The following is a 26,990-nucleotide window of genomic DNA, read 5'->3' as shown; positions in this document are numbered from 1 at the left end:
AAGAGAGATACATCGAGTGGTTGCCACCCACACGCCCCCAAATGGGGCTGGGGACAAACTGCAACTGAGGTACATGCCCTTAGCGGGAACCAAACCCGGGACTCTCTGGTCCATAGGCCAACGCTCCAACTGCTGAGCCAAACCAGCCAGGGCTATTATCTGACTTTTTGATCCTACTTATCCTAATGGGCATCGAGGAATAGCTCATTTTGGTTTTGATTTACATTTCCCTGATGACTAATTGAGGATGTTGAACATTTTTTCATACTTATTAGTCATTTGTATATCTTCATTGGAGAACTATCTCTTCAAATATTTACCTATTTTTAAATTGGATAATTTTTATTATTGCATTGTGTTTGTCATATATTCTAGATGCTAGTCCTTATTAAGATATATAATTTGCACATATTTTCTCTCATTCTGTGTGCTGTCTTTAAATTTTCTCTCTAGTATCCTTGAAGCACAAACATGGTTTATTTCAATTGTTAAAGTATTTATTTTTTTAGGTTTTTTTCCTGTCTTCTTGCCTACACTGATGACAAGTATCTTATGAGCTAAGGGCTGGCACATTAGGTAAAAGTAATTGCTCATAAAATTGAAGTGAACTGAATTGGACAAAGTTGCTTGGTTGCCGCAAGGATCCTGTGGGAAAACTGGGGCTAATGAGATTTGAGGCAACCAAAGTGCTAAGCAAAGATCAACAGTCACAAAGTATGGGTCTACTACTCCACCAGAATGAAGAGGAATTTCAAGGGTCTGCGTTTTACATGAATAGGGTTTTTATTTCTTAATTGTACCACATTTCTGGTAATTTTATCCTGAATTAGTATTGAATTCTATCAAATTCATTTTCTGCATCAATTGAGATTGTTATAATTGTTTTGTTTTTTTTTATATTCCATTAATGTGGTGAATCCCATTGATTGCTTTTCAAATGTTAAGTCAATCTTGAATTCCTGAAATAAATGTTCACTTGAGTCATGGTATATTTTTATGTAGCTTTCATAATATTTTGTTAAAATTTTTAAATAATTTGATCATTTTAGAATACTTGTATGTTTTCCTGAGATATATCACCCTGCAATATTCTTCTCTTTCAATTTCTTTAGCAAGCTGTCATATCTACATTATGTTGGCTTTATAAAGTAAGCTGGGAAGTGGGTTATATCTATTCCTGACAGAATTTGTAAAATATCTGATATTATTTCTTCTTAAATGTTAGGAAAAATTCACTCAGATAGCCATCCCATTGTGAAGTTTTCTTTATAGAAAAGTTCTTACAGACAACAGTGCAGTGAAAGCCTGGGGTGGGGGCGGGGCCACAAGGTTCATCCAAATGGTAGGATATGTATTTCATCGCTTTTATGGGTTAATATTATTCCTCTTTTAGGGATAAACCACAATTCTATACCCACTCATCAGTTGATGAACATTTGGGGGTCACTGGGGGAATAAAGAGGGACATTTGTAATCATTTCACCAATAAACATAAATTTTTTTTAAAAGGTATAGGAATGTTGATATATTTTATTTCTCCTTGTGCCCATAATGGTAAGTTCAACTTTTTTCAAGATTGGTTTTTTTTTTTTCCAATTCATTAAATTTTGAATAATAAGCATAAGGTTGTTTATGATATATTTTCATTATCTTTTTAATATCTAAAGGGTTTATAGTATGATATCTTCATGTCTTTTTTTTTTCTTGATATTTGAAATTTGTGTTATCTTTCTTTTTTTCTTGATCAATTTTACCAGGTACTTACCATTTTTTTAAGGAACTAACTTTAGTTTTTGTTGACTAAATTATGTCTGTGTTCTATTGTACTTAATTCTGCTATTACTTCTCTCCTCCAATATTTGGAGTTCAGTTTGCTCTTATTTTTCGAGCTTCTTACAATGGAATTTAACTAACTGGTGTTCTACTTTTCTAATATATGCATTTATAGTTATAATTTATCTGTATAGTTATAATTTAAGTTTAATTCCCTATAAAATTTTCTTTAACCAACAGGTTTTTAGAAACACATTTTCTTTATTATTTTTTATTTTATTTTTTTGATAAATCCTCACTTGAAGATATTTTTCCATTTATTTTTAGACAGGGATGAAGGGAGAGAGAGAGAAAAAAACCAACAACATCGATGTGAGAGATGCTTTGCCTCCCACAAGACCCTGAATGGGTCTGAGGATCAAACCTGTGACCTGTGCCCTTGACTGGGAATCAAACCCACAACCCTTCACCCATGTGCTGACATTCTGACTGCTAAGCCAAACCAGCCAGGGCATATTTATTACTTCCAAATTTACTTTCAGTTACTGATTTCTAGTTTAATTGCACTGTGGTCAGAGCAAACACCCATTATGATTTCCTCCCACAGAATTCACCCTTTCCTCTGCTAGGGAGAGAGTTTAGTGGCAGTTCACCTGTATGCATTACACAATTGAGCCAGACAGATGTTAGGTTGCAGGTTTATTTAGACTCACTTCATGGCTGGCCGGTGTGGCTCACCTATGGTTTTCTCTCTCCAGAAAAGCACCTGATATGTTTATTTAGACCCATCCAACTGAGGCTCTGTGTTCTTCATATTGGGAGCCTGAGAAAGACTTTGTTCTATATTTCATGCTGCTCTGATTCCAGCAGAAGTTTTTGGAGAAAACTAAACATCTTCAAGATTTCAATCTGTCATACCAGTTCATACAGCTATTAAACGTCTCCTAGTGCGCCCTGGGTGGCTCAGTTGGTTGGGTGTCATCCCTTGCACTGAAAATGTGCTGGTTTGATTCCAGGTCAGGGCACATGTTGGGGTTGCAGGCTTAAACCCTGGTAAGGGATGTTACTCTTGCATCATTTTTTTTCTCCCTCTCTCCCTCTCTCTACCTCTCTCTCTAAAAAAAACATTAAAATCATATATTTTTAAAAAGAACTCTTCTAGTGCATTGCTTTCATGGTAAAGATACAGTAACAATGACCGGCCAGAGTCTCCACCTATCTCCCAATTTGGCCAATGGTTAGTTTTGTCGGCTCACTCAGGAAGGTTCTTTGGTACCTGGAATTTTAATTCATCTTATCCTCTTTGCTTTCACATCTTTATGGCATCTTTAATAATATGGGATGTATGGGTTTTTACATTGATGCAGGCCCTTTTAGATAATGTTGTCATTACTTTCAGTAATTTACTCAGAAGAAGGAGCCCCTTTGTGGTTTCTTACATTTATGTTTCTTTATTCACTACTTCTTTCTTAATTGAATGTATGGGGGTGACACTGGTTAACACAATTATACAGGTTTCAGGTGCACAGTTCTACAACATATCATCTGTACACTGTATTGTGTGTTCACCCCCAAGTCAAGTTTCCGTCCATCACTATTCATCCCCCTTATCCTCTTCTACCTCCCACCACCCTGTTGTCTCTGTCCATGAGTGTTCTCTCTCTCTCTCTCTCTCTCTCTCTCTCTTTCTCTCTTTCTCTCTCTTTTCTTCTTCACTATTTCTTAACTTTTAGTTAGTATGCAAACTGACTTGAACAGGAAGCCTCTGCCTCCTGCACATTTCTCACACATATAAATGTCAAATAAAATGTAATAATATTTATAAGATACACAGACAATCTCAGAAGCAAGTAGGAGATCAAAGTACCAGTAGAGATGATGGACTTCTAAGCCATAGCAGTAAATGGGGATGAAGACCAAAGGAACACCGTTTAAGAGACAGACATATAGATGGGGTCTGGGATGTCATATCCACAAGAAGGCCAGCTGTAGTCAAGAGTAGATAGTAATCTTCTTCCTCTTCCCCACAAACACCAGAAAGGAAACAGCAATAGCTATTGCAATGAATGCATTAGAAAGCAAGGTGTCTAGCCACACACTGTAATTTGGCCAAGGCCTGGAAACACTAGCCGGAGCTACCTCTAGGTGTGAATGCTAATCTCAGTTATTAAAATTGTAAAGCCTGCCCAGCCAGTGTGGCTCAGTGGTTGAGCATCAGTCCACTCACCAAGAGGTTGCTGATTGGATTCCCAGTCAGGACACATGTCGGGTTGTGAGCCCAATCCCCAGTGCAGGGCATGAAAGAGGTGGCCAATCGATGTTCTTTCTCATCGATGTTTCTGTCTCTTTTTCCCTCTCCCTTTCTCTCTCTCTCAAATCAAGAAAAAAAAAAGGTTCTAAATAATAAAATAAAATTGTAAAACCCTGAGTCAACAAATTAATTAAAAATCTGTCCTGTAAAGTATATAAGGCTCCTGTGAAAGAAAGCTCATAGCTAACTCTTGGGAGCATTTCTTCAACTCAAGGCCTTTGAAACTAATTTTAGCTGAAGGGGAGACTGCAGAGACATACAAAGAACTTGAAGACATGCACTAATATTAAAGTCAGCAGACAAACAAAGGAGAGGACTGCCTCCCAGAAACACCAATCAGCAAGCCATCTGAAATATAACTTTAATTTAGCATGTGTTAAATAGAAAAATAACAAATAACATTCTCACTATGATGATCTGAAAATACTCCTGCTACAGGTACCTAAGAAGGATGGGTAAAATATAACAAAAATATATTTTAAAGGCTTAAAAAAGCAGTTAAGAATGAAAAGCAAATCACCGGGTGCTGAAATAAAGAGAAAACTAAAACCCAAGCTCTAAGCATCTATCAGTCTGCCCTGGGGCTAGACAGGAGGGGAAGAAAGGCAGGTAGGTCCTTTGCCTCTTTCAAATAAGGGTTTGGGTTTCAGTGCCCAGGTGTGAACAGGAAACAGGCCTTGCGCTTAGTTCAGGTACACTGTTGGAACTGAGATCCTGTACAAAGCTGACATCTACAGAGGTCTACAAGAATCGAGAAAACAAACGTCTATCACCTGCACAGGTTAACCAAGAAATCCTCTGTTCTCTACTTCTCTGGTGGAACTGACTAAAATTTTTCTCCTGAGATATTCAACCCTGAAGGAGGGATCTGAATGATAATATAATGAACATCTGTTCAAAATAATTGCAGCCCTGCCTGGTGTTGCTCAGTAGTTAGAGCAGCAGCCCAAGCACCAAAGGGTTACGGGTTCAAGTCCCAGTCAAGGGCGCATACTGGGATTGCTGGTTTGATCCCTGGCCCCTGTCAGGGCACATGCAGAAGGCAACCTATAAATGTGTCTCTCTCGCATCAATGTTTCTCTCTCTCTTTCCCTCTCCCTCCCTTCCTTCTACTCTCTCTAAAAATCAATGGGGAAAAAGTCCTTTGGTGAGGATTAACAAAAAATAAAATAAACTTAATAAAAATTCAGAAATAAGAATAAAAAAATAATTGAAATTAAATAAGTGCAAGATATTGTGACAAAAGAGGTAGATTTTTTTTTTAATTACATACAATTTCTTTATAAAAAATTAAAACTAAAATATAGAGTACAAAGAGGAGAAAATTATGAGAGAAAGAGTAAGATACATGGATTAGAGAAAGAGAAGTTACAGTGTTATGACAATAACCAAAGAGATAATGGCTAGGAATTCTTTAAAAAATCATTGCAGGAATTCTCATATCTATGAAACATAATGAGTCTCAAGCAGAATCAGTAATCATAAGTCTACAACTATGTAAACTGAATAAAAATATATTTAAAAAAACTCTTAATAGCAAACAAAAAGAAAGATTATCTTAAAAGAAATAATTGAAATGATCATAAACCTTTCAACAGAGACCAGAAAGACAATGAGCAAACCAAATAAATAGGAAGCATGGTAAGTGGATGGAACAAAACCGTCTGGTATAATTGAGCTCAAACGTATCAAGAATCACCATCAGAGGAACGGAAAAATGGCGGCGGAGTAAACAGAGCTACACAGACCGTCTCCCAGAACCAAACTGGAATTACAACTATAACACAGACAAATCGACGGGAAAAACCAACAGAAAAGCAGCTTGCGAGGACCATACAACGAGGGACACTGACTCCATCCCGGTAGGCTTGCGAAGGCCCTAGACGGGGGCTGGGAGCCCACGGTCGGCAGCTCGGCAGCGGCCTCAGCTGGGAGCAGCGCCCTCGGGTTACACTCCCAGGCGGCTCCACAGCGCAGCCGGGACAGAGGCTGAAACAGCCACAGCCACTCACCTTGGGCTCCGGCGGAGGGAGGGCAGACAGGACTGGAGCTGTGTCGGGACACTCGGGGTTTGGAGGGTGATCAGAGCTTTGGCTGAGTGCAGCCACTCAGGACGGTGGCCACATTGCTCCTTCCCAGGGCTCTGAGGAGAGGCAGCAGCCCCTCCCTCGGAGATCCAACCCCACCCTGTGGGCCATTGAAGTGCTAATTGAGGCTCACTAACTACCAGCATCTGCCCCACCCTCGTGAAAGTCCCTTGGCAGAGCACCAGAGGGAGTTTTTCAATCAACTGACAACCCAAAACTCCTCAAGTAACCTAGACTGCTAGCCTCCAGGCAAAAAGCTAGAGGATAACAGTGCGTTTCCTGGGCTGGCAACTTTAACCAGGAAAGTAAGACTTGACAGTGGTGTTCAACGTGGGTCCTCCCTCGCTCATCTAAACACAGGAGAGGGAGCCACAAACAGCAGAACAACAACACCCACAGGGAGAACGTGACAGGCTCCAAAGCCCACAGTGATAGCCAAAATGGTGAAACACAGAAACAGAAGCCAAATGAAAGAGCAAGACACCTCCACCGAAGATGAGATCAATGTGGAGCAATTAGGCATGTTAACAGAGCTAGAATTCAGAGCCATGATCTTGAGGAAGCTGAACAGCATGAGTAAGGACATAGAGAGACTGAAAATAAGCCAATTGGAAATTAAAAACCAACAGGAAGAGATAAAAAATGACATATCAGAAATGAAAAACACATTGGAAGGTTTAAAAAGCAGCGTAGGGGAAGCTGAGGACCGGATCAGTGAATTAGAAGACGGTAGAAAAAATCAACCAATCAGAAAAACAAAAGGAAAAAACTATTAAAAAACAGGAAGACAGCTTAAGAGAACTATGGGACAACTGGAAACGTAATAATATTCGCATCATAGGAGTCCCCGAAGAAGAAGAAAATGAGCAAGGGATACAGAATATATTCAAAAAAATAGTGAGAGAAAATTCCCTAATTTGGTGAAGGAAGAAGGCATTCAAGTTCAAGAAGCACAGAGAGTCCCAAGTAAGAAGAACCCAAACAGGCCCACACCAAGACACATAGTAATTAAAATGCCACAAATTAAAGACAAAGAGAGAATCCTAAAAGCAGCAAGAGATAAGCAACAGGTTACCTACAAAGGGAACCCCATAAGGCTCTCAGCTGACTTCTCACAAGAAACACTACAGGCCAGAAGGGAATGGCATGAAGTAATCAAAGTCATGAAAAACAAGAATCTGAATCCAAGACTCCTCTACCCAGCAAGGCTATCATTCAAAATAGAAGATCAAATAAAGAGCTTCCCAGACAAAAAAAGGCTAAGGGAATACATTAGCACCAAACCAGCACTGCAAGAAATGTTAAAAGGACTGCTGTAATTAGCAGTAGAAATGGGAAGAAAAATAGAACCACACTAAACAAAAATGGCAATAAATAAGTACATATCAATAATCACCTTAAACGTAAATGGATTGAATGCTCCCATAAGAGACACAGAGTAGCTGATTGGATAAGAAAGCATGACTCATCTATATGTTGTCTACAAGAGACCCACCTCTCAACAAAAGACTCACATAGGTTGAAAGTGAAGGGATGGAAAAAATTTTCCAAGCAAATGGAAAGCAAAAAAAAGCTGGGGTAGCAATTCTCATATCTGATAAAATAGATTTCAAAATGAAGACCATAACTAGAGACAAAGACGGCCACTACATAATATTAAAGGATCTATCCAACAGGAAGATATAACCTTGATAAACATATATGCACCCAATATAGGAGCACCAAAATATATTAAAAATCTTCTGGAGGACTTCCAAGGAGAAATCAACAACAATACAATCATAGCAGGGGACTTCAACACCCCGTTGACAGCACTGGATAGATCCTCTAGGCAAAAAATTAGCAAGGAAACAGAGACTCTAAATGAAGCACTAGACCAAATGGATTTAATAGATATCTACAGAGAATTACACCCCAAAACTACAGAATACACATTCTTCTCAAGTGCACATGGGACATTCTCAAAGATAGACCACATGATAGGACACAAACTAAATCTCTACAAGTTCAAGAAGATTGAAATCATATCAAACATCTTCTCAGATCACAATGGCATGAAACTAGAAATCATTTGCAATAAGAACATGCAAAGACATTTCAACACATGGAGGCTAAATAGCATGTTATTAAACAATGAATGGGTCACCGAGGAGATCAAGGAAGAAATTAAAAACTTCCTGGAAACCAATGAAAATGAACACACAACAACACAAAATCTATGGGATGCAGCGAAAGCAGTTCTGAGAGGGAAGTTCATAGCACTACAGGCCTACCTCAAAAAACAAGGAAAATGTCTAATTGACTGTCTAACCTCACAACTTAAAGAATTAGAAAGCAAACAAAAAGAAAACCCCAGGGCAAGTAGAAGGAAGGAAATAGTAAAGATCAGAGCAGAAATAAATGACATAGAGACCAAAAAAACAATTCAAAGGATCAATGAAACAAAGAGCTGGTTTTTCGAAAAGATAAACAAGATTGATGGACCCTTAGCTAGACTCACCAAGAAACAAAGAGAGAGAACCCAAATACACAAAATCAGAAATGAAAGAGGAGAAGTAACAACCAACACCACGGAAATACAAAAGATCGTTAACAACTGCTATGAACAACTATATGGCAACAAATTAGACAATCTAAGCGAAATGGACAAATTTCTAAAAACACAGTCTCCCAAAACTATCCCCGGAAGAGATAGAAAACTTGAACAGACCAATAACAACTAAGGAAATTGAAGAGGTAATCAAGACTCTCCCAGCAAACAAAAGCCCAGGCCCAGATGGTTTCACGGGGGAGTTTTACCGAACATTCAAAAAAGAACTAACACCCATTCTCCTCAAACTATTCCAAAAAATTCAAGAAGAAGGAAGACTTCCAAACACGTTCTATGAGGCCAGCATAATTCTAATTCCAAAACCAGAAAAAGACACTACGAAGAAAGAAAACTACAGGCCAATATCCCTGATGAACATAGACGCCAAAATCCTGAACAAAATATTAGCAAATCGGATCCAGAAATACATCAAAAAAATTATTCACCATGACCAAGTGGGATTCATTCCAGGGATGCAAGGCTGGTACAATATTCACAAATCAATAAACGTGATACACCACATAAACAAAATGAAGAATAAAAACCACATGATCATATCAATAGATGCTGAAAAAGCATTCGACAAAATCCAGCATCCATTTCTGATAAAAACGCTCAGCAATGTAGGAATAGAGGGATCATATCTTGACATAATAAAGGCCATATATGAAAGACCTACAGCCAACATCATACTCAATGGGCAGAAACTAAAAACATTTCCATTAAGAACAGGAACAAGACAGGGATGACCACTTTCGCCACTCTTATTTAACATTGTACTGGAAGTCTTAGCCACAGCAATCAGACATGAAGAAAAAATAAAAGGGATCCAAATTGGAAAGGAGGAAGTGAAACTGTCATTATTTGCAGATGACATGATATTGTACATAGAAAACCCTAAAGACTCCATAAAAAATCTATTAGACTTAATAAATTCATTTGGCAAAGTAGCAGGATACAAAATTAACGTCAAGTAATCGACGGCATTCTTGTACACCAATGATGAACTCACAGAAAGAGAAACTGAAAAAACAATCCCATTTACCATCGCACCAAAAAAATTACGATACCTAGGAATAAACTTAACCAAAGAAGTAAAGAACCTATTTGCAGAAAACTACAGGTCATTGAAAAAAGAAATAGAGGAAGATATAAAAAAGTGGAAGCACATACCCTGTTCATGGATTGGAAGAATTAACATCATTAAAATGTCCATACTACCCAAAGCAATCTATAGATTCAATGCAATCCCCATCAAAATACCAACGACATATTTCATAGAACTAGAACAAATACTTCAAAAGTTCATATGGAACCAAAAAAGACCCCGAATAGCCACAGCAATCTTGAAAAAGAAGAACAAAGTAGGTGGGATCACAATACCAGATATCAGGTTATACTACAAAGCGACTGTAACCAAAACAGCCTGGTACTGGCACAAGAACAGGCTTATAGACCAGTGGAACAGAACTGAAAACCCAGAAATGGACCCAAGGCAATACGCTCAATTAATATTTGACAAAGGTGGCAAGAGCATACAGTGGAGTAAGACAGCCTCTTTAATAAATGGTGTTGGGAAAATTGGACAGCTACATGCAAAAAAATAAAACTAGACCATCAACTTACACCATACACAAAAATAAACTCAAAATGGATAAAAGACTTAAATGTGACCCGTGAATCCATAAAAATTCTAGAAGAAAATGTAGGCAACAAAATTTCGGACATCATACGGAGCAGAATTTTCACTGACACATCACCTAAGGCAACAGAAATAAAGGAGAAAATGAACACATGGGACTACATCAAACTAAAAAGCTTCTGCACAGCAGAAGAAACAATCATGAAAATGGAAAGGCAACCCACTGTATGGGAGAATATCATTGCCAATGATGTATCAGATAAGGGGTTAATTTCCAATATATATAGAGTGCTCATACAACTCCACAAAAGGAAGACAAAGAACCCAATTAAAAAATGGGCAGAGGAGCTGAATAGACACCTCTCCAAACAGGACATACAAATGGCCAAGAGACATATGAAGAAATGCTCAACATCACTAATCATCAGAGAGATGCAAATTAAAACAACAATGAGGTATCACCTCACACCTGTCAGAATGGCCGCCATCAACAAATCATCAAACAACAAGTGTTGGCGAGGGTGTGGAGAAAAGGGGACTCTAATACACTGCTGGTGGGAATGCAGACTGGTGCAGCCGCTATGGAAAACAATATGGTGCTACCTCAAAAAATTAAAAATTGAACTTCCATTTGACCCAGTGATCCCACTGCTGGGAACATACCCTAAGAAGCCTGAAACACCAATCAGGAAGAATATATGTACCCCCATGTTCATAGCAGCATTATTTACAATAGCTAAGATCTGGAAACAGCCCAAGTGTCCACCAGTAGACGAATGGATCAAAAAGCTGTGGTACATATACATAATGGAGTACTATGCAGCGGTAAGAAAGAAAGATCTCTTATCCTTTGAAACGACATGGAGGGACCTGGAAAGTATTATCCTAAGTGAAAGAAGCCAAGCAGAAAAAGACAAATACCACATGATCTCACTTATATACGGAATATAATGAACATAACAGTCTGAGGAATACAGTAGACCCAGACACATGGAAGTAGGGCACAGACTGACATCCCTCAGAAGAGGGGATGAGGGGGTGGGGGGGGGAGAGATAAACCACAGAACTTATATGTATGTATGCATGACCAATGGACATGGACAACTAAGCCGGGGACGGGGTGGAGGGGGGGTGGGGGGTGCCAATGGGGTAAAAAGGTAAAATATCTGTAACAAAAAAATGAATAAAAATTAATAAAAAAAAAAAGAATCACCATCAATATTAAGAAATATAGATTAAATATGTTATTTCAAAAACAGATATTTAAAAAATTAAATTGCCATTTGACCCAGTGATCCCACTTCTAGGAATATACCCTAAGAAGCCTGAAACACCAATCAGAAAGAATATATATACCCAATGTTCATAGCAGCACTATTTATAATAACTAAGATCTGGAAAAAGCCCAAGTGTACATCAGCAGACGAATGGATAAAAATGCTGTGGTACATATACACAATGAAGTACTATGCAGCTGTAAGAAGGAAATATCCTTTGCGATGACATGGAGGGACCTGGAGGGTATAATCCTAAGTGAAACAGCCAAGCAGAGAAAGACAAATATCACATGATCTGACTTATTTGTGGAATATAATGAACATAACAGTCTGAGGAACAGGGCAGACCCAGAGATGTGGAAGTAGGGTACAGACTGACCATCCTCAGAAGGGGCGAGGGGAGGGAAGAGATAAACCACAAAACTTATATGCATGTACGCATAACCAATGGACATGGACAACAAAGCTGGGGACAGGGTTGGGGAGGATGAGGAGGAGGGTGTCAATGGGGAAAAAAGGAGAAACATCTGTAACAAAAATAAATTAATAAAATAAACCCAGATATTTACAAATTAAAAAAAAAACAACCATCAGCTACATGTAAAACTATACACAATAGAAAATTGAGGAAGGAGGGCCAATGGAACTGATATTTTCTTAGATTATTAGCACTACTAGCTAGAAATACAGGAATGAATATAAAAGGCATTTATGTGTCTCCTCAATCTCTACAAACTTGTATCAAAATTAGTCATTTTGAAAAATGATACATTTTAAAATTTCTTATGCTTTATCTATCACATGACCCTACATCTGTAATATAACTTCCTGGCCCCCAAAACTGCGCCCATCCTTATAATCTTCATAATAACAGGAGTTCCAGACAAGCCAAATCAGTGAACCCTGAGCCATACCCTAGTGCATCCCAACCAAGTCAGTGATACCCACTGCCTGATAATCTTCCAGTGTTTTTCACCTAAACAATCTAGTTACATTAGGAACTCAGAGGTCATCTATAGTACAAAGTGAGATGAATAGAACCGTTCAGTTGCAACTCCTTTTGTAACCCAAATTATCTCACATCCACCTGGTAAACAGAGGAGTGATGTGATTATATCACCCCAAAATGTTGGTTCCTATAAGATTTTCCCCAATACATTAATTATTTAAACATCCAACAGTAAGTTTCCTCATAGGTAAAGAGAAAGACCTAGCAAAATATAATGACAAAGTTTAAAGGGTGGAGTTCCTGCAAAAATAGCTCCATTTAGTGACAGCAGTGGTTCGTTGTATGGCCGACACACCCAGAAGTGGCCTCCAGTGACTCCCCTTGAGTGCGGTTGAAACCTGTGTTGTGTTACAAGACTTCCTCTTGGCGGACTGGAGTAGAGATTTCCTCCTAGTCTAGAAGTAGCTGCAATGTTGCGAGAGAGTTGAGTAAGAGCCTGTGAGAAAGGCACATGGCAAGGAGCTATGGGCAGCCTATAGAAACTGAGACCAGCTCCCCACTGACAGCCATCAAGAAGAGGGGGACCTCAGTCCTGCAACAACTAGAGACTGAATTCTGCCAACAATGATGGGACCTCGGAAGAGGATCCAAGCTCCCAAAAGAAACACATGGCTGTCACCTGGATTGCAGCCATGTGGGACCCGGAGCAGATGACACAGTTGAATCAGTCAGACTCTGACCCACAGAAATTGTGAGACAATAAATATTCCTTTTTTAAGTCCCTAAGCTTGTGATAATTTATTACCCGGCAATAGAAAACTAATACAATTGTTTTAGCCGCTTGAAAAACTGCCATACATTCCATCATGTTAAATTATATGGGGACCCTGGGAATACAGATGAAGGAGCTGCAAAGACATTTCCCCCAGGATTAAAATAATTGAATGTGAAGACGTCTACACTCTCGATTAGATTTTCAGTTTTAAAGAACCTTTCTCCCTTATAAGCAAATGACCTCAAGGGCCTCATTCTTAGGAAAACAGCCCACGTTCCAGTTTAAGGCTGTAAGGAATCAGCTGGTTGAGATGTTTGTGATAATGATGTTGGTGACAGAGAAGATGTAACTGTGCTAGTTTCCTCTTCCTTTTGTTTTGTTTTAATTTTCAGTAATTTTCCAGTGTGATGGTTACAGTTTCGTAAAGTTTGTAAATGATTTTTCTCTGCTCAATTTTCCCCATAAGCCCTGTAATTTTTAGTGGGCTGTATTACAGATGTTATATGGGACACACACACACACACGCGCGCGCGCGCGCACATAAAAGGCATCACAGCAGAATCTATTCTAAATTTCTCCATCCCCACAACAAAGACACAAATGACAGCATAAGCCTGGAGACAAGGTACCTTCTCCTTTGGACCTGGTTCTCTTCAAGAGACCCCGAGTCCACTGGAGAATTAATGTTTTGCTCATGCTGTCCTACGCCCATCACAAATATTTGGTTAGGTGTCAGTCCAGTAGGAAACAACGGCTATGTTCAATGTTTGATTCTTCAGTAACCCCCTCCATCACCTTGATGTACACTGTACTTGGTGCTGGCACAGAAGGCATATTTTCACCCTGCTGGTGTGGCTCAGTGGATTGAGCATCATCCCATAAACTGAGAGGTCCCAGTTCAATTTCTGGTCAGGGCACATGCCTGGGTTATGAACTTAACCCCCAAAATGGGGGGCCTGCAGGCCAATGGATGTAGCTCTCTCACATCGGTGTTTCTCATTCTCTTTTCTCCTCTCTCTCTAAAAAATCGATTAAAAAAAAAAAAAAGAAACCATATTTTCATACAAACAACCATTTTACTAACTGAGGTCAATGTAAGGGGTAATTTTTATTTTTTACTAAGCTGCTCTATACTTCTGTCATTAAAGCTTCTTGTATTTCCAACTACATTTATTTCATTATTTGCTGCTTGTCTGCTGGGGTGAAAACAATAACTATTTTTTTTTAATAGAGAAAGAGCAAACTGCCATGAAATAGAACAGGGGTTACAAAACTGTGACCCACAGGACACATTTTGCTGACCCCCTGATTTTGTAATTAAAGTTTTATTGGAACATAGCCACATCCACCTATTTACATATTGTCTACGAGTTCTTTAAAGATGCAGTGGCAGAGTTGAGTAGTTGTGATAGAGACAGTGACAGTATGGTCCATGGAACCAAAAATAGTTACTGTTTGTTCATTTAGAAAAAATGTTTGCCAACCCCTGAAATTAAAGCTTGACACCCCAATATATCAGAAAAAATTTATATTCTCTGTTTCCCTTTCTTTTAAAATAATGTATTGATACTTTAGAGAGAGAAGAAGGGAGAGAGAGATAGAAACGTCAATGTGAGAGAGAAACATTGATTGGCGGCCTCCTGCACGCCCCCTAGTGGGGATCGAGCCCACAATCTGGGCATGTGCCCTGACTGGGAATTGAACCAGGACCGCTCAGTCCATGGGACAAGGCTCAATCCACTGAGCCACACCGGCCAGGCTGTTTCCTTTCTTGATTTTTATTCCAGAGTAAGGCATCAAGTGGATACTTGTGCCATCAAGTCTATCTCCCTAAAGGTACTTTAAGGAACAGGAAAGGCTCCATTAACCAACTGTCAGTCCCTCCCCAACCAAGCATGAAGAGAATTAAAAGGATTTTTAAATGCTCATATTTTGGCAAAAGAAGTCACTTTTATATTTGGTTGGGGAAAAGAACAGTCAATAGCTAGATTTTGACGCGTGCTCCCACATGTGTGTTGATTTTGGATTGTTTGCATTATGCATTGGAATTTGTGTGTGATATATAAACACATAGGCAAGTGTCACACACAATATATGACATCGTTGTCTCCTTTGTCTCCTCCTAAAACAAATCAACCGGATACAAACAATCCACACATTTTGATTGGTTGTCATTTAGCTTAAATAATAACTTCTGTCTTTTTAGATGCAGCCCCCTCCACACATCAAATGCATATATAGGGGAAAAAAGTTAGTCACCTCCTCTTTCCGAGTTATTTAAAGTAAATTCTGCTGAAAGATATTAGGTGAGAAAGGTTCATGTTAAAATAATACAGACAAATGGTGGCTAATACAATTGAAATGATGAATGATCACTTGAATTTTGCCTCAGTCGCGAAGCAGGGTGCTGATGAGCTCAACATGTGGTGCTGCTGTCTCCTATTTGTCATAATTATAGAATAGATTCCAGGTCATTTACCTAGAAAGAGTGTCTCGAGTTTATTGTTTAAATGGAAACTCTTCTCTGCCTGGAAATATTTCTGTGATTTTTTTTTTTTTTTTTTATCATCTGAGATAGATAAGCAATCATCCCTGACAAATTGAATGAAACTCTTATTAGTTGGGAAATTGTATATTCTGAAAATCTCATACTTGTTCACTGGTCTTAAATACTTTGTGGCTGGCTATTTTCTTTCTTTTGTGTCTGTAAAAGTGAGAGGATGTATGTATGTTGGTAAATACATTACTTCAGTGTTTCTCAGAGCCTTCCGCCTGGCATGTCCCATCATCAGTAGTTGTAAGAGGACACTTGCCAGAGCTGGTAGGCACTCATTCTCCAGTCTAAGGACAGAGGAATCTAGAGAAGAATTTTTAAAAAGTGCACATGCTCTCTTGAAAAGTATCAGTCATATCTCACACTTTTATTAATAGATACATTTTCCAAGATTCAATATATTTAAAGCCAATTCTAAAACAAATAAAAACATCAAGCAAATTAAAAGGCCACTGTTTCCTTTCTATATCAATGATCAGCAGATACCTTTGTTTATATTTCATGGAAGAAACAGAAGCAATCAGAAGACCACACCCACAAGTTCCCACCATATAAACTCAGCCACCTACAATTATGCATCAACAGATACCATAAACAATAAAAAAAAAAAAACAACCCACAAAATAGTAGAAAATATTTGCAAATTATATATCAGATAAAGGATTGATATCTTGAATGTTTAGGGAAATCATAAAACTCAACAACAACAAACACTTCAGAAATAAGCAAGGGACTTGAATAGACATTATTCCATTGAAGATACACAAATGGCCAATATTCACTTGAAAAGGGATTATCAACATTACTAATCACCAGGGGATGCAAATCAAAATTACACTGAGATACCACCTCACACCCACTTGGATGGCTACTATTAAACACACACACACACACAGAACATAACCAGTGTTGGTGAGGATACAGAGAAACTGAAACAACTTCTGCACCATTGATGGGGATGCAAAATGGTACAGTCTTTGTGGAAAACAATTCCACAAAAAATTAAAGATTGAATTACTCTATGATTCAGTATTTCCGCTTCTGGATGTTACCCAAAAGGACTGAAATCAGGGTCTTCAGATATTTGTCCACCCATTTCATTAACAGATTAATGGATGAGCAAAATGTGGGTAATACATGCGGTAGAGTATCATTCAACCTTATAAGAAGGAAATTACAACATATGCTACAGTGTAGATGAACCCTGGGGACATTATGCTAAGTGAAATAAGCCCATGACAAAAAGACAAACACTATACAACTTCACTTACCTGAAGTACTGAGAGTAGTCAAAATCATAGCGATGAAAGTAGAATCATGATTGTCAGAGGCTGACAGGAGGGAAAAAAGAGGCAGGTATTATTTAATTGGTATAGAGATTCAGTTTTGCTAAGAGTTCTGGAGATGATTGGTGATGATGATTACACAACAATATGAATGTAGTTAATACCACTTACTGCTTACTTAAAAATGGTTAAGACAGATTTTGCTCATTTATGTATAATTTGCCACAATTAAAACATTAAAAATATTATCATTTTCTTTCATTTCAATCTCAGTTTTAACGGAGATTAAAAAATGAAGTCAGAGGTTTAATCAAGTTTTTTTAATGCCCATGAACCATATGCAATTTAATTGATTCTCAGAAGAAACCTCCTTTACCAATTTTCCAGCCAAGTCAATGAGGAAAAGGAAAACTAAACCAACATCAAATAAACAGTCAATGTCCTAATAAAGTACCCAAAATAGAAGTTTATCTCTTTTGTTGTTAATGAATGGGCACTAGCTTTGTTTGTAACTATGGTAGGATATTGTAATCCATGTTCTCTTGCTGGTGAATGCCTAGCTTTGTTTTGCTTCATCTCCCTTCCAAAACACTCTGTAACTATCAGCTTCTCCTTCCACAGAATTTTACCTAGATGGTGTCACTCCCTCCATTCACCTGCAATTTCTTTTATCCAACTGTGCCTTCCCTAAAAAGAGAGATGTCTTCTTTCCGTCAGTATGCACGTGTGTTGTTTTTAAGAAAAATGAAAAACTGCAGATACTTCCTTTATTTTTAACTCTTGCAAGCAAGATGAAAAGATTTACAGAGACTGGTAACTAAGCAACTGAAACAAAAATCTAAATAATGTCATCTTGTTAGTAAGATTTGAGAACACACTGAGCATCCCCTATTTATTGCCTCACTAAAAGTCATTAATTCTACATGGCAACGTATCTTCTAATGAAGCCTTCAGTATGGTTATTTGGGTATTTGTCAGCCATCCGGAATTCTTTAGTAAAACAGCAGTTCCAAGTATGCAGATTACACAGTGCAGATATAAACTGTTACAAAATACACACCGGAGAAAAAAACATTGTCAATATCAAAGCAGGTTCCTCAAGTACCTACATTGGACAATTGAGAGAAATTGATAATGAAAATCAATGGCCTCCTGTACTTTGTATGGAAGTAAAAGTTCTTACAAACTATTCATATTTTACCCAATGTTTAGTCAATGCATAAGTCCACTAACATGTACTGACCATATACCATCAGCCAGGGACTGCGATTTGTGTGTTCATATGTATTGTTTTACTTAATTCTCATACCGTTTCTGTATTATTACTACAATTTAATCTAGGAGACGAAAACTGCTTATTGAGAGATGAAGTTGATATTAAATGTGTGTCTGTTTGATTAAAAAGATAATACAGTTTCTACTGGTGTAAAATTAGTTCATTCATTGGATATTTATTGGTATTCTTCTTGGTGCAAGTTCTTGGCATAGGTATTTGAGATATAGTGGCTTTCATCAAGAAGCTTGCTCTCTCATTGGTTAACTGCAATGAAAATTCATACAATTATAATATAGGGAATGGTGTAATAAATTTGAATGGGAGCTTAATAAAGTAAATGCAGTAGAAGCACAAAACGAAGGCTCTGCATCTCTGCAATCAGTCTGGTTTGACAAAGTTCAGCATAATAGTGATCCCGTAAATCTTCAAGCCTTAGATGGAAGAATCAGTGAGAAAGAACATAAGCCCAGCACACAGCGGCTTTACTTCATCTCTCCTCTAACGCACAACAGAACATTATATAGATGCTGGCACCCCTCCAACAACCCCATCTTCCTCTTTAGTTCATATTTGTTAAAAGAATGACTAAATAAATACATGCTTTCATTTTCTTTTGAATGGCATGATGAGAATGAGCTTTGGCAGCAGTATGTGTGTGTTTCTTCAAGAGATATCAGAAGAGGAACTCATTTTTTCAACTTCTGAGAAACAAAATCATACCATGACAGATATTGACTGGACTGGAATCGTTATTGACGATAGCAGCTAATTAGAGTTCATTGTGAGAACCAAAAGGGCCTACTAAATGAACTTCAGAACTAGACCAATGTCCAAAGTCAGTCCTGGGACACTAAATCCAAGCAGGCTAGTCATTAGTTTTTTTGCAAATGAGTACTTGATCCAAGACCAACAAGATGGGCTTAACTGCATGTTTATCAGAAAGATAAGTCATATCATCTACGGGAGTAGAGCGAGACAAATGAGAAGGAAGGCCTCAGAAACATAAAAGGCAATTTCAGGAGTAGGAAATAACTATTTCCCCCTAGAAACAGAGAAGATAAATTGGTACAGGTAAGAGTCTGGAGGCCAGAACGTCATTTTTGGAAGAAAAGGTGAAAACAAAATATTCTTGACCAATAATAAAAGCTAACATTTATTGATTCCTGCCAAGTTGTTTATACATGTCAGTTCATTTGGTTTTTCAGTCATCGAATGGAATTTTATTATGCCGATTGTCTAGATTAAGTGCTTTAGGCAAACTCATCCACCCAGTAAGTGGCGGAAGTAAGATCCAAAACCAAGCAGTCAATCCCCAACTTCTGCCTCTCAATAGTTTTACCTACCTCACTACATTTCAAGGAAGAGATATGCCATCTCAGGAATAAATTTATCAAAGAATTGATACAGGAGGGTGGAAATGTCAAAGGAAGAGAAAGAAACTAAAGATAAACCTGAGGTTTCAAGCCTGGATAATGTGAATCATTATAGTTCCATGAATAAAAATAGAGATGTTGGGAAAACTTAGGGGAGTGTAAGATAAGTCCTACTTAGGTTATGTTTAATTTGAATTGTCAGAAAGACATTTCAATGACAATATCCATTGCAATCATGAAACTGGAGATGAAGACGTGGAGTCAGGTTTGGAGTTATGAATTCTGGAGAGAAAAGTGAACCAGAACTCATCATGTATTATTTTACTAATCTGAAGTATGGATTCATCTCAGGGATTTAAGAGTCATCTGTAGAGCAGAGCAACGGTAACCAAGGAAATAGAAGGAGCGTGTGTGTGGCCATCATGTAAGAGAGGAAAAGAAAACCAGGGTCATGGAATCAGAAAATATCCTTGTTGCAAGGGAGGGAGGAAAAAGAAATGCCTAAGAAGAAGCCAGCAGAGTTAGAGATAGAAAAATATGTAAGATCCAGACAGAGAAGCACAAGAAATAAATGTTTTCAAAGGAAAACATGAGTGTTAGCCATCTAAGTTCTTGTTGGATTGTTGAGAGGGACGGAAGAAGAAATTTGATTTAGTGTTCATCAAGCTCTGGATGGCTTCCATAGTTTCAATCAAAAGAAAAGTCTGAACTCAAAATTTGAGCATTTGGGGCATACATAAAATTATCCTTTAGAAGTGTTTAAAAATTAATTTAAAATGTGATAGTGGATAGGAACAAAGAAGAAATCACTAAGGAGGAGAGATTTTTTTTTTTTTTTTAAGTAAATGGACTTGTAAGATACATAGGAAAGAGCTAGAATAAGGAAAGAGAGAAACAATAGCTGATGAAACAAGATTCCAAAGAAGATACAAACAACAACATCAGCAAAACACAAACAACAAAAGAAGACTTGAGTTTCCTCTGATTCCCTTCCAGACTTCCTCTGTTCCAGGGCCCATTATCCTTTTCTTCCAATGGGTCCCTGGCCCTAAGCCGTATTACTATCTTTTAAAAAACTGATTCTAATTTCTTGTAAAATTTATAATACATATATATAATAAAATTACAGTAAATCTTTGTAACTACACTTTCTTTTGGTCCTAACAATAACCGCACAGGATGAGGCACTGAGGCATTGGATGAGGCATCAAATCATCACTCTGATACCAGATCTCTAACACTAAATCCTTCTGACCTCAATTTTCCAATTTAGAAAATGGAAATGGACATGGTAATTTCATAAGATTGTGAGAATAAGATGAGATAAGTCTAAGTAAAGCATTGAACAACAACTTGATATTTTCAAAATGCAAATTTCTATCTCTTTTTTTAAAATAATTTTTATAGTCTTCAGTACAAGAAAATATGCTAAGATGAGTCTTTTGCAGTGAGAATTATACAGCAGGAGATAGAGAAGGAAAAAGATGAGAATGCATGCTCAGTGTCCATATCTTTGTAAAGATGGTGATAAGAATAGCATAGAAAGGGTAGGAATGAGAATTTTCTCAGGCCAGAAATGTTGAAGATCCTCTTGGGGAGGTCCTGCATATATGTGTTTGGTTGTGTGCATGCACACTTGTGTGAATGTGTGTGTGTGTGTGTGTGTGTGTTCATATTCTAGCAAATAAAATAGGTTTTTAATAAATTTTTAACCATAAACTGGCTCAATAGAATCACCCCAGGACTTGAGTTTAAAAGTATTTCAATTTCCTAGGCCCCATTCATTCACTTTGTCAGCAAACATATTTTGAATTCCATATAATTAGCAGGCACTGTGCTAGGCAATAGAGACACAGAGAGAAAGTGGACCATGCTTCTATTCTCAAGATTCTTACTTCCTTGCAGGGAGAGACATCTGAAAGCAAAGCATTAGTGGGTTATAAAAAGTCATCTGAAGGAATGGAAAATCACCATTCCACAATGATGAACAGGAGTCAGATAATTTAAGAAGAGCAGCTCATGGTGCATAAAGATGAGATAAAGAGGTTCTCAAAGGAAGAAAAACTAGGAGACAATTGTTTTCCATCATGTATGCTCTGTGAGAGATACTGAAGAAAGTTCTTTAGGCTGATGAGGAATACTACTAAAAGGAAACCTCATATTCATGAATAAAGAGCAACAGAAATGGTAAGTATTTGGGTAAACATAAATACTTTTGTTAATCTAATATAGGTATGACAGTTTACAGCAAAGATTGCCTGCTGGGTGCAGTGTATGTTATAATATATAGTGTGTGTATGTTAAACATCACTTACACTGGGGACGGTCAAGGAACCTAAGTGGTTCTACAGGAGGTTTCTACATTTTGAAGTGCTATGCTATGAAATCTAAGTAGATTATTAAAGGTTACGTATGATGCAATTCCCTAGAGGAGGTATGATAAGCACACACGATGATAATACAAAGAGAGGACACTAACACGACAGTTGATAATTTAAAATGGAACACTGAAAATTTTTTTTAAATTCTAGTTAATCAGATTTGCAGCCAGCCCCTTACCCATCTATTACTTGGGTCTGAGAATGACTCCCCTGCGTCCCACCACCTCCAATACACGCATATCAAGCTCTCCAGGTTGATCTGTAAAGCCTCTAGGCTTTCTAGGCTCAGGTAAGAGAGAAGCAATACCTATCCTGGAAAAGGTCTCCCAGTGATTATCTGTATTTATCTTTGCCGCAAAAGGCTACAGACAACCAAATAATCAACACAACAGCATATTAAATTTAGAAAAGTAAAATTATGTTGCTGTTATTTGCTATAATGTGAGCTAATTTCCTGTTTGCTTTAAGAACTAGGAGGAGGGCCCTGGCCGGTTTGGCTCAGCGGTTAGAGGTCGGCCTGCAGTCCAGAGAGACCTGGGTTCAGTTCCCGCTAAGGGCATGTACCTCTGTTGCAGTTTGTCCCCGGCCCTGGTTGGGTCGTGTGGGTGGCAGCCACTCTATGTGTACCTTTCACATCGATGTTTCTCTCTCTCTCTCTCTCTCTCTCTCTCTCTCTCTCTCTCTCTCTCTCTCCCTCTCCCTCTCCCTCTCCCTCTCCCTCTCTCTCCCTCCCACTCTATCTGAACAAAAAATGAAAAAATGTCCTCAGGTGAGGATAAAAATAAAATTTTTTAAAAAGAAGTAGTAGGAGGAAGCAGAAGGTGAAACTAAGAGGATAATGGAAAATGAAATAGGATGAGTTAAAGAGAACAAAGAGAAGAGAGAAGGAATAAGGTAGAGGGGGAAAATAGGCAGAGGAGAAAAATATGGTTTAAGAAAGATTTCACCAACTCAAGGGTTTAACATTGATTAGCTAGGTAAATAAGGTTACCATTCACTTGATGAAATTTCCACTTCCTCAACTCATTTAAAATTAACTTACATTCTCACCGAAGTTTAAGCAGCGATTGTCTCCATGGAAACCATCTAAATGTGACATATTATGGAAGCATTAAACCAACTATACCTTACAGAATACACAGATAACACACTGCTTGTGAGAAATATAAATCTTCTTTTAAAATTCTAACTTTACAGAAATGAGCTATTTTTGTAATTGTGAATGATTTATCATATATATTTTAAATGAAAAAACCATTAATTATTTTTAAAATCCATTTGATGTTTGTTCTGATGTGCTCAATAAATTGTATATGACCTTTCTATCTGCTTAAAAGGAAGATGTTTTATAAATGTATGCCATAAAAAAGTATATCACCAAGTTTGGTATTGACTGAAAATGAACTTGTGAATCAAACCTCCAAAGTGATCAAAGTGATTCTTTTTCTCAGTGAATGGACAAAGGCATAAAATAAAATATGCTATCTTGCTTGTATTTTATCCCATTCTGAGGTTTACCTTTTACTCTCTGGTGTTGTGTGTGTTTGTTTCATCTACTATTACCCAATTTCATATATGGATTTAAAATGAGCTTTGCTATCTGCCGTAACCAGTCAATACTTCTAATTCTTCTTTGAAAAATCCATGTGCTAATTTCCCCTTTACTCTTCCATTTCAATATTTAGATTTGAGATATTACAAAGGATAAGAGGGATGCATGAGACTAACACAAATCAGAAACTTTACCCAATATCAAACTTTATGACTAATTCCAAGGATATAGTAATCTCAAAGCCAGATACAAACAGGGAGCAATCTAGGTCATATGATTTACCTTCCTTCAGCATCAATACACTCTCTGGACCCAGATAAGCATAGGTGTTTTCTAGGCAAGGTGTGCAGTCATGAAATATCTCCATATTACACTCAGATACAGTTTACACAAAGCCAGAAACTATACATCTAAGTGACAAGAAATCCTAGATAAGCAGGTATATCTTGGAAATAGAATTGCATTGATAAAAACTTCCTTACTAGCAAATACCATTATATTGTTTTCAGGTAGATTTTCACAAGAAAATTTACAAACATATTTCACCTGGTGACTTCTTTCTTCCATCGCTTCCTTTCTTGCACTGGGCATAGTTCAGTGAAAAGAGAATGCATTGCAGACCTGCTGCTTAGCAATTTACCTCCTGTCTAGTCTTGTTTCATAAACAACTGTGGGAATGTGACTTAAATGATATGTCATTCTATACACATTGGGATTAAACCGTCATTATGGCTGAGTCTTTATATACATAGATAGGACACATATCTCCATCTATTTAAGTGTTATTCTATGTCCCTAAATATTTTAATTATTTTTGCTATAAAAGTCTTTAATATATTTTGGAAACATATTCCTAGGTATTATATATACATAGTTGCTAATATGGATTGAAAAATTTTTTTTAATTTCTAATAAGATGCTTGAGGTATTTAGCTACATGTATGTATGTCTTACACCCAAAGACCATCATAAAATGTATAATTATAATTTTAATCGTTGACCTGCAGATATTATACAACAATAACATTTTTGCAATTAATAGGATTTCTGTCAAAATGTATATATTTTTTCATGTCCTATTTTATTGGTTAGGATCTCTAGTACGATGTTAAAGAGATAAGGATACAGTAATATCATTTATTGTTTCTATATTTCATGACAAATACATGAAGAATAATGTTTTACTATAGATAATTCACCAGTATTAGCATGTTCCTCACCATCCTAAAGCACCTGCTTGATAGAAGAGTGGAATGGCTTCTTGAAAACTCAGTTATAGTGACAGCTTGGCAGTAATACCTTGGATAGGAGCAGGGGCAAATTTCTGCAGAAGGCTGTATATGCTCTCTAAGCATCCAGTACAGAGTGCCATGTCTTTCATAGCCAACATCCATGGGCCCAGTAATTAAGAGGTAGAAATGGGAGTGGCACCCATCTCTATTACCCCTAGTAATCCACTAGCAACAATGTTGCTTTCCTTCACAAATTTATATGCTGCTGGTTTAGAAGTCTTAAATCCAAAGGTAGGAAGGTTTCTACCAGAAGAAACAAAGATTCTATTGAACTGAGAGCTAAGAGGGTCACAGGAAAATAAGGGTGTTAGTGTACTGGCTGAGGTGATACATCTTAAATACCAAGGGAAACTGGACTGCAGCTTCGTAATGGAAGTAAGGAATATTATGTTTGGAATACAAGGGATCCCTGAGGGCATCTCTCTTAGCATTAGCGTGCCTTGTAATTAAGGTCAATGGAAAACTACCACAACTCAATTTAAACGAAACTACTAATGTCCTAGACCCATCAGGAATAAAAATTTGCATACACTAAAATCAGCAACTTTAATTCTAGGATTATATCCTCAGTATGGCATTAAAGATATAAGCACACTAGACTGGGATAAGGGATAATTTTGTTTTGTTTTAACTTTTTGTTCACCAGGTAGAGAGCCACAGACAGTTTGAGGTGCTTGCTGAGGACAAAGGGAATACGGAATAGATAGCTAATAAATACCTGCTACAACCATATGACCAGCTACTGAAATGAGAACTATAATTGTCATGAGTATTTCTTCCTTATTTTGTTATGAATATGTGTTAAGCAAATCTCTGTTTTCTTTCTATCCTATTATCATGTAATATAAAAATATGTTGATTTTATATTATAGTATTTAAGTTATAGGATATCAAGGAAAAGAACAAATATCATCCAAAGATTTTGTGTCTTCTCTTGGGAAAGGGTTAATGCATTTTCGGTGGTATGTAGAGTAGATACATCACAATGGAAAGTATAACCTTGTTATTGTCTTCATCTGGAAACTAAGTACATGGTTTTACAGATGTTCATGGGTGCCAAGCTGACAAGGGGTGAACTTGTGATAGTTCATTGTACACGTTAACATGGCTAAGCCATGCTACCCAGACATATGGTCAAACATGTCAAAAGTGTTGTTTAGATCAAACTAATGTTTAAATAAGCACAGTTTGAGTAAAGCAGATTACCATCCATAAAGTGTGGTGGCCTCGTCCATTCATTTGAAAGCTTTAAGAAAAAGGCTGACTTTCCTCCTGAAAAAGAAGAAATTTAACTAGGCTGATGGCCTTTGAACTCAAGCTGTAACAAGTCTTTCCGGGTCTTCCACCTGCCAGCCTGCTCTGCAGAATTCCGGACTTGTCAGCCCCCACAGTCCCCTAAACCAATTCCTTAAAATACATTTCAGCCTGTCCCTTTCCCTTTGTCTCTCTTTGTCTCTCCCTCTCTACTCTTGTTCTCTCATTTTCTCTCTCTCCATATATATATATATATATAAATATGTATATATGTATACACACACATGCACGTGCACACACACCTATATCCTATTGGTTCTATTTCTCTGGAGAATCCTGACTATGACACACGTTTCTTTAGAATTTGTTCATCTCTTCCCTCTAGAACATAAGCATTATTTAGAAACAGATCTTTATTTCTTTCACATCATGTTGTGTCCCCAAGACTTAGAATGGTGCCTGGCACATAGCTGAAGCTCAACAAATACTGTAAACAGAGGACAAAAGAAAGTTCAATCATTCATCTAAATCGCATGGTTGGTAAGAAGGCAGAATATGAATCCAGGCAGACCCAACTCAGAGCGCAAATATTAACCAGTAACCAAATGCGATGAGAAA

The 26,990-nt window shown here is 37.6% G+C and overlaps 1 protein-coding gene across 1 annotated transcript in view; it reads right to left on the bottom strand.

The window, feature by feature from the left end:
• The window catches only part of ARPP21 (cAMP regulated phosphoprotein 21), a 605,449-nt gene that overhangs the window by 494,011 nt on the left and 84,448 nt on the right, over window positions 1–26,990 (bottom strand). The window contains exon 2 of the mRNA XM_036267058.1: window positions 17,230–17,289. The gene's annotated coding sequence lies outside the window, so the exon portion shown is untranslated. The remainder of the gene's footprint in view (window positions 1–17,229; window positions 17,290–26,990) is intronic.

This window comes from Molossus molossus, unplaced genomic scaffold (assembly GCF_014108415.1).
Source record: "Molossus molossus isolate mMolMol1 unplaced genomic scaffold, mMolMol1.p scaffold_m16_p_18, whole genome shotgun sequence".
NCBI classification, from domain to species: Eukaryota; Metazoa; Chordata; class Mammalia; order Chiroptera; family Molossidae; genus Molossus; species Molossus molossus.
This window is presented reverse-complemented; position numbering and strand designations above follow the sequence as displayed.